Here is a 7383-nt window from a genome sequence, read left to right as displayed (position 1 = left end):
GTGCAAGATATCAAGCAGCTCCTAAGGCAAGTCATCTGCTACAAGTGAAGAGAATTATCAAGTACATCAGTGGCACAAGTGACTATGGTATTCTATATACTCATGATACAAATTCTTCTTTAGTTGGATTTTGTGATGCAGATTGGGCAGGTAGTGCAGATGATAGAAAGAGCACATCTGGTGGGTGTTTCTTCTTAGGGAATAACTTGATCTCATGGTTTAGCAAAAAGCAGAATTGTGTTTCTTTGTCTACTGCTGAGGCAGAGTATATTGCAGCAGGAAGTAGTTGCACTCAACTCATGTGGATGAAGCAAATGTTGAAGGAGTATGATGTTGAACAGGATGTCATGACATTGTACTGCGACAATCTCAGTGCAATCAATATTTCCAAGAATTCCATACAGCATAGCAGGACCAAACACATTGATATTAGACATCATTTTATTAGGGATTCGGTGGAGGATAAAATTGTCAATTTGGAGCATGTTACAGCTGACAAGCAATTGGCTGACATTTTCACAAAACCCCTTGATGCAAGCACTTTTGAAAAGTTAAGAGGAAATCTTGGGATTTTCCTTTTTGAGACATAGCAATTAACGCGTCACATTGTGTTAACGACTAGTTTATTTTTTATCATCATTAACTGCCGTTGTGACATCAGTAGAGAGGAGATTACATCATGGTCCACTCACCTTATAACTACCTCCAACGGGCCAATAATGTTTTCAAAACCGCTTGTGAATCCTTCTTCTACTAGCCTCATTTTTTCTCATTCTCAATCTTCTCTCAACGCTCTGTGTTCTGTTTGTGTTTCCTCTCGTCTCATCATGTCTCAAGTTTCAGGAAAGAATGATTATGTCAAGGCAAAGATTGAAAGAACTGCTAAGGATGTGAAGTGCATGGGTTTGAAAAGTGGTTCTTCTCAACCACCTTGTGTGTCAAAGAAAGCTTCTGGGAAGAAGAAGATAAGGAACCCAACAAGAAAGACCTACATGTCCAAGGCTCAGAACAAGGAATCCACAAATGTCCCTCCTTATGAGGATATTACTGATGAAGAGGAAATCAATGATGGAGATTCTCCTGTGAAATCCTCTCCTGTTGATGTGCCCGATGTTGAGACATATGTGTCTCAGGAAACTTCTGATCAAGAAAATCCTGAAAATGATTCCACTTCTCATGAAGATTCAGGCAATGCTACCCAACCTGATGTTTCTGTAGCGTCCTCTTCCAAGGATGCTGATCCAAAGAATGGCAATTCTGAGGATACCAATTCTGAAGAGCCAATCCAGGATCCAACCCCTGTTCAGGACATCTCTGGTGATGATTCTGATGTTGTTCCTCTGACTGCTTCTCTTCCTGATAGTGTTGCTGCCAAGATGAAAAGAAAAAGAAGGGTCCCTAATATTGAGACCACTTTTACTCCACAAAAGAGATCCAAATCCTCTCTTGCAACCTACAAGTCTAGACAAGCGGATGTAAAGGGTAAGGGAAAGCAAAAGGCTGCCAAGACCCCTGGTGAGAAAAAGAAAAAGAAGATTCCAGTTGCTGTTGAAGACTCTGAGTCAGATGTTGAGGCCGATGTCCAGGACGTCCGACCTTCTGAGAAGAAGAAATATGCAGGTAAGCGTATTCCTCAAAATGTTCATGTTGTTCCTATTGACAGAGTGTCTTTCCACTTAGAAGAGAGTGTTCAGAAGTGGAAGTTTGTTTGCAAGAGAAGGATGACCAAGGAAAGGGAAGTTGGCCCTGATGTTCTTAAGTGTAAGGAGGTTATTGAAGGTATGAAAAACGGTAGAAAGGGGGGGTTTGAATAACGTTTTAAGAACAAAACTTCTACCTTAAAGATTTTGACAAATCTTTCGAGAACTTAAGTGCTAAAGATAAGAGATAGAAAAGCACACAAGGATTTTATCCTAGTTCACTTGATAAATCACTCAAGCTACTCCAGTCCACCCGTTAAGGTGATTTCTTCCTTCTTAGAATGAAGGCAATCCACTAATCAGGTAAGAGTTACAACTGCACTTGAAACCTACAAGTGACTAACAATTACACTGACTTAGCTCACACTAAGATTCACTCTCTTAGTCTTCTCTAGGATCCGATCAACCTTGATCTCCTAAAGGAACTAAACAAACTGTTTATCAAAGAATTGTTTACAAGAGATTTGCTTCTAAAAAGCTAATAGTAAACACAATGAATTTCAGATGAAAGAAAGCTTAGAATATTTTGAATATGTCTTGCGCGTGTGTATTTTTTTCTTCTTAGTTTCTTAGCCGCTTCTTTCAATCTTCAGCCTCTATATATACTCCAAGGATTAGGGTTGAGCGTTGCATGGGAAATGCTACCGTTGGAGGGCAGTTCTGGAAAATCCAGCTTCTGCTGTGGTTGAGAACGTTAGGTAGGTCGTCAGGAAGGTACACTTGCTTTTGTACTTGGATAGCGACTTGACCTTTTAACCTAGGAGACTTCTGATCAGGGGAATACTTCATATTGGAACTTGTGAAGCCGGTTGATCAGAGTCAGAGGGAAAGCACAGATCCTCTGACCATTGTATCTTCTGATTCTGAACTCAGAGGGAAGAACATGGCCTTCAGAGTTTCTTGCTTCTGGACTTCAGAGTTTCCACTATTCAGCTTCTGGATCTTCAGAGTCTTCTACACCATCAGAACATCTGAACCTTCAGTGTTTCTTGGTTATCAGAACTTCTGGATCTTCAGAGCTTCTAGCGACTGAGTCCACATCAGAGTTTGTATAGCTTCAGAACTTCTGAAGCTTTTCCACTGTTCATACTGAACATGGTGAATGCGAAAGCGTTGCTTGGGTTACCCTTTATACACAGTGCTTCTGATTTGTGTGAGATTGAGTTGAGGTCAGAGCCTGTAAATAGCACACTCAGAAAAACACATTAGAGTACCACAATTGTTCATATCAAAAGGTTAACTTGTAATCATCAAAACATAGAGTTGTACTACTAGATCAAAACTTGATCTTACAATCTCCCCCTTTTTGATGATGACAAAACTAAGATTTTTGATGAACAATTCTTAAACATTAAACTGAATTCACTCAGAGTTTAGAGATATAGAATAAGACTTATCCTGATGTGAATAGTTTATCTTGCTCATTCTGAATTCAAGTCACTGCTTGATTCTGAGCTTAGCTCCCCCTGAATCTAATACTTGATGAAAACGTTAGTAAAGTCTAGATTCTGAGTTAAAAAATATAAGAGTTCAGAGTGAAAAGCTTATGACATAGATGAAAAACGAATAATCAGAGCGCATAAGTGATCAGAGTCATGGACAAGGTATCAGAGTCTTGGGTATCAGAGTCAACTTAGAATCACTTCAGAAGAAGTGAAATGTATTCCTTGTATTTGCCCAGTGACACATCTATGGTCATGAAGGTGGAACTCTTAAAATCTCCAAAAGAAAAATAAGTCACACTAACACATCTTACACATCAAAAACTGGGTTTACTCCCCCTTTTTGTCATAAGCAAAAAGCTTGGGGTGTGAAAAACTTAGCTTGAAGTACAAGGTACTCCCCCTTAGAGAAGGTCTAAGTTTAAAAGAAAATGAAAATGATGTAAGAATCAGAGAGATTATGAATAAAACGAGTTTTGCAAACATATGTGACATAAGTATATATAGTTAAGCATATATAATCACAAACGAACAAAAGAGAATAAATAAATAAAAAGAAACAGAGTTTAAATAAATCAACGTTAAATAAAAAGAAAGAAAAAGAAGAGATCCTAAAACTAAGGTTTGTCAGATCGTCGCAGAAGTTCCATCATCATTTGCTTCATCTCAATCAGCATGGATTCATGAGTGTCAAGACGTTGTTCCATGATGTCGAGTCTGGATGAGCTTGTCTGAGTAGAACTGGAAGGAACATTCTGAGCAGCTTGAGGATCTGGAATGGAAGCAGAAGCAGCAGGAGTAAACACAACCGGTGCAAGTGCTTGGCATCTAAGAGCTTCAGCCTCAGCTTCAAGTTGCTCTGCCTCAAGTCTGGCTTGTTCAGCTTGAGCTGCTGCTTGACGTGCAGCTTCTTCTGCTTGTTCTTTCTTTCTCTTGGCTTCTTCAATAGCTTCAAGAAGCTTATTTCTCTGTTCTAGTTCATGAAGAGCCACCCTTCTAGCAAACCTTTGCTTGGCAGCCTCAATCCTCTGACTTCCCTCTGCATGCAGGAGCTGCATCATAATTGAAAACTGAGCCACTAGCCAAGTGCTCAGATTGTTCCACTCATCAGCCACATTTTCAGCATTCTCACTGAGATCAGTCTGACCGTGCACATTGCGGAGCCTCAGGGAGGCTTCATGATAGAAGATATTGATGCACTCAGAGAGAGATGTGGGTTGAAGGTGAGTATAGGGAATGATGGAGAGGTTGGTTTCAGGAGAGGCTGGGTGATTGCTGCTATGAGCTTCAGAGGCACCTTGTGGAGAACCAATGTTAATCATGGGAGCATTGGGTTCAGAGGTTCCACGGTGAGGGTCTGAAGTTTCAACCAGAGGGTGAGGTGATCTAACCGAGGATTGGTTAGACACTGATTGTTCGGGTTCAGGGTCTGGTTGAATTGGCTCTTGTTGGTCAGGGACAGGGTGAGCTGGTTGAACTAAGGGGTCTGCCTCTTGGATAGGATTGGCCAAGATAGGTTCATCTGGGTCAACTAGACGTTCAGGTCTAGGGCCAGGATATCTCCTAGGGCTTGGACAGGTAAGGTAATACTCTTCCAAGGCAGACACCTTCTCTTTTCTAACCTCCATGAATTTTCTAATTGATTCAGAGTTATTGGAGGGAGAAGAATCAACAACATTGATTGGGAAGGATACAGGTGTAAAGGCTGTTGAAGAGTCGGTATCCGTGGTTCTGACAGCAGGACGTTCTGATGCTCTGGGAACAGAGTGATCAGACGTTCTGGGTTGTGGTTCTGTTTGGTTGGGCTCGGGTTGGTCATGGATGATGGGTTCAGAAGATAATGGGTCGTATGGAATGGTAATGAGAGAGGTTGGATCTTCTGACCTAGAGGGTTGGTTCTGAAGCAAATTCCAGAGAGGTGCTTCAGTAGGGGAAGGTTGAAAGAAGGAAGATCTTGGGGAATGTGGTGGAGTGGTGGTTTGTGCGGCTGGCTGGGATTCAGGAATAGGAGTGAGGGGATTTGAGGAGTGTTGAAGCAAGGCAGAAATAGGAAGTGCATCAAATAAATTCAAATCATCATCAGAAGCAAGTGCAGGCTTACTTGAATGTGCTGATGATCGAGTCACTCTGGCAGGAGGTTCAGTCCTTCTGACCACTGCAGCAGCTGGTTCCACCCGAGTAGGCTTCACCACGATTCTGACCTTCTTCTGCTTCTTCTTTGGAGGACCATCCTCACTATCACTATCATCACCATCATCAGGCTTTCTCTTTGTCTCCTTGACCAGAGGGACATCAGATTCTTCAGAGGATTCTTCCAGAACCATCTTCCTCTGAGCTTTCTTCTTGGGAGGAGAAGGAAACTCTGGAGCTGGCGGCAGTCTGCTGAAGAAATCATCAAGATCAATCTCGAATCCTTGAGCCCTGAGGTCTTCAACATAGCATCTGATGGCTTCAGGATTGTCTGCTTGAGTCCACAGTGGGTAGTCATTCAGAGGCATCCTTCTTCCTCTGATCTCAGAAGATGTGTCTGCATGAGCAGGAGCAATCTTCTTCTGGACCAAACCCATCTTCTTCAGAGAGTTGGCAGTGAAGACATCGCTGACAATTGTGCTCAAGTCCTCTGTGCAACCAGCATTGATCAGGTCTTGAATGAGGCCACTCTCAATGAAGAGATCAGACAGCAGTCTCCCAAAGGGGATATACTTGATTGCTGACTTGATTGAGGCAGTAGTCCTAGACTTCCAGATACACTCCTTCAAGTAGGAGAACAGGAAGTAGGGAAGGCAGATCTTCTCCTGATCTTGGATGAAAAACAGCATCGCCTTCTGGTTGAAGTTGATGTAATCTGGGGAACTGCCCTTCGGTCTCTGATTGATGCAGTTGAGCAGGATCTTGTGCCAGATCCTGAGTTTGGGGTGAAGGTCCATCACCTTGTAACTTGTCTTGCCCGGTTTGAAGGTGGTGTACAGGGCCTGGTTGATTTTGTCTTTGGTGCTGGGTTTCAGCTTCGACTCAGTGAATTGGAACCGATACCCATAAGCAGTGTCTGCACCTAGCAGATTCACGAATGACTTCTCCGTGATGATGATCTTCCTGCCAAGAATATGAGATACCACTTGAGTATCATCGCAGTCGGCGTGCTTCCAGAATTCCTTTACCAGCTTCTCATACACCGGTCCTCGAAGTCGGTTGAAGTAGTTTCCCCAACCTTGAGCTTGGACTTCAGGACGAAGATCAAACCCATTTGCAGCCAGGTTGTCGAGGTCGAATCTCCATTCTGCCAGGACTTGGAGTTCCTCAGGAGCAAATACGCAGTGAACGGCACAGCCCCGTTCTGCAATTGGAACAATCTGCTCTTGAGCTTGAACTTGTTCTTGTGCCGGGTTCTCAGAGCCCCTTTGACCCGTTGCCAAACCAACTACCATGTGAGGGAACTGAGGTGCATCTGCAGTAGATCTTCTGGTTTGTCTCACCATTTTGAAGAGGTTGAAGGTTTGAGGTAGAAGATGAAGTTTGAAGGATGAAGAGAGATCGAGAGAGAAATCAAGAAAGATGCGGTTTTGAAAAGCAGAGAGTGCGAGAGTGAAAACCGGAAGTGAACGAGAACGTGTGTGTATAGTGGGTTTTATCAAATAACCGTTGTTGATTCAAAAAGCACTTTAAGATCAACGGTTGAAAATTAAAGATAGATAGTAAAAGTAAAATACACAATCACACACAGGAGATAAGCATATCTGCACGCAATCATAACAGACTGTCACACGGGCACAAGGAATTATGCATCAGAAATTCTGACGCACGTGTTGTTGTCTCAGCTTCAGAGTCAGTACCAGTGGGCACACACACTCTGATTGAGTTACCTTCTGGACTAGACATCTTCTGATCAAGAAGTATCATAGTCAGAGGTTCTGATCCATCTTCACTCTGGACAAAAGTCCATGTTTAGATTTTTCAGAATAAAATTAAATCTATCTTCAGCTAAGGGCTTTGTAAAGATATCTGCCCATTGATGGTCAGTATCAACAAACTTCAGAAGAAGTACGCCCTTCTGTACATAATCTCTAATAAAATGATACTTTACCTCAATGTGCTTTGCCCTTGAATGCAAGATAGGATTCTTACTCAATGAGATTGCAGCAGTGTTATCACAATAGATTGGGATATTGCTCTCAAGGATCTGATAATCCTCCAGCTGATGTTTCATCCAGAGCATCTGAGTGCTGCATATTGCTGCTGAGATA

This window comes from Lotus japonicus, chromosome 5, assembly GCF_012489685.1.
Source record: "Lotus japonicus ecotype B-129 chromosome 5, LjGifu_v1.2".
In the NCBI taxonomy this organism is placed as follows: Eukaryota; Viridiplantae; Streptophyta; class Magnoliopsida; order Fabales; family Fabaceae; genus Lotus; species Lotus japonicus.
Note: the sequence above shows the minus strand (reverse complement) of the source record.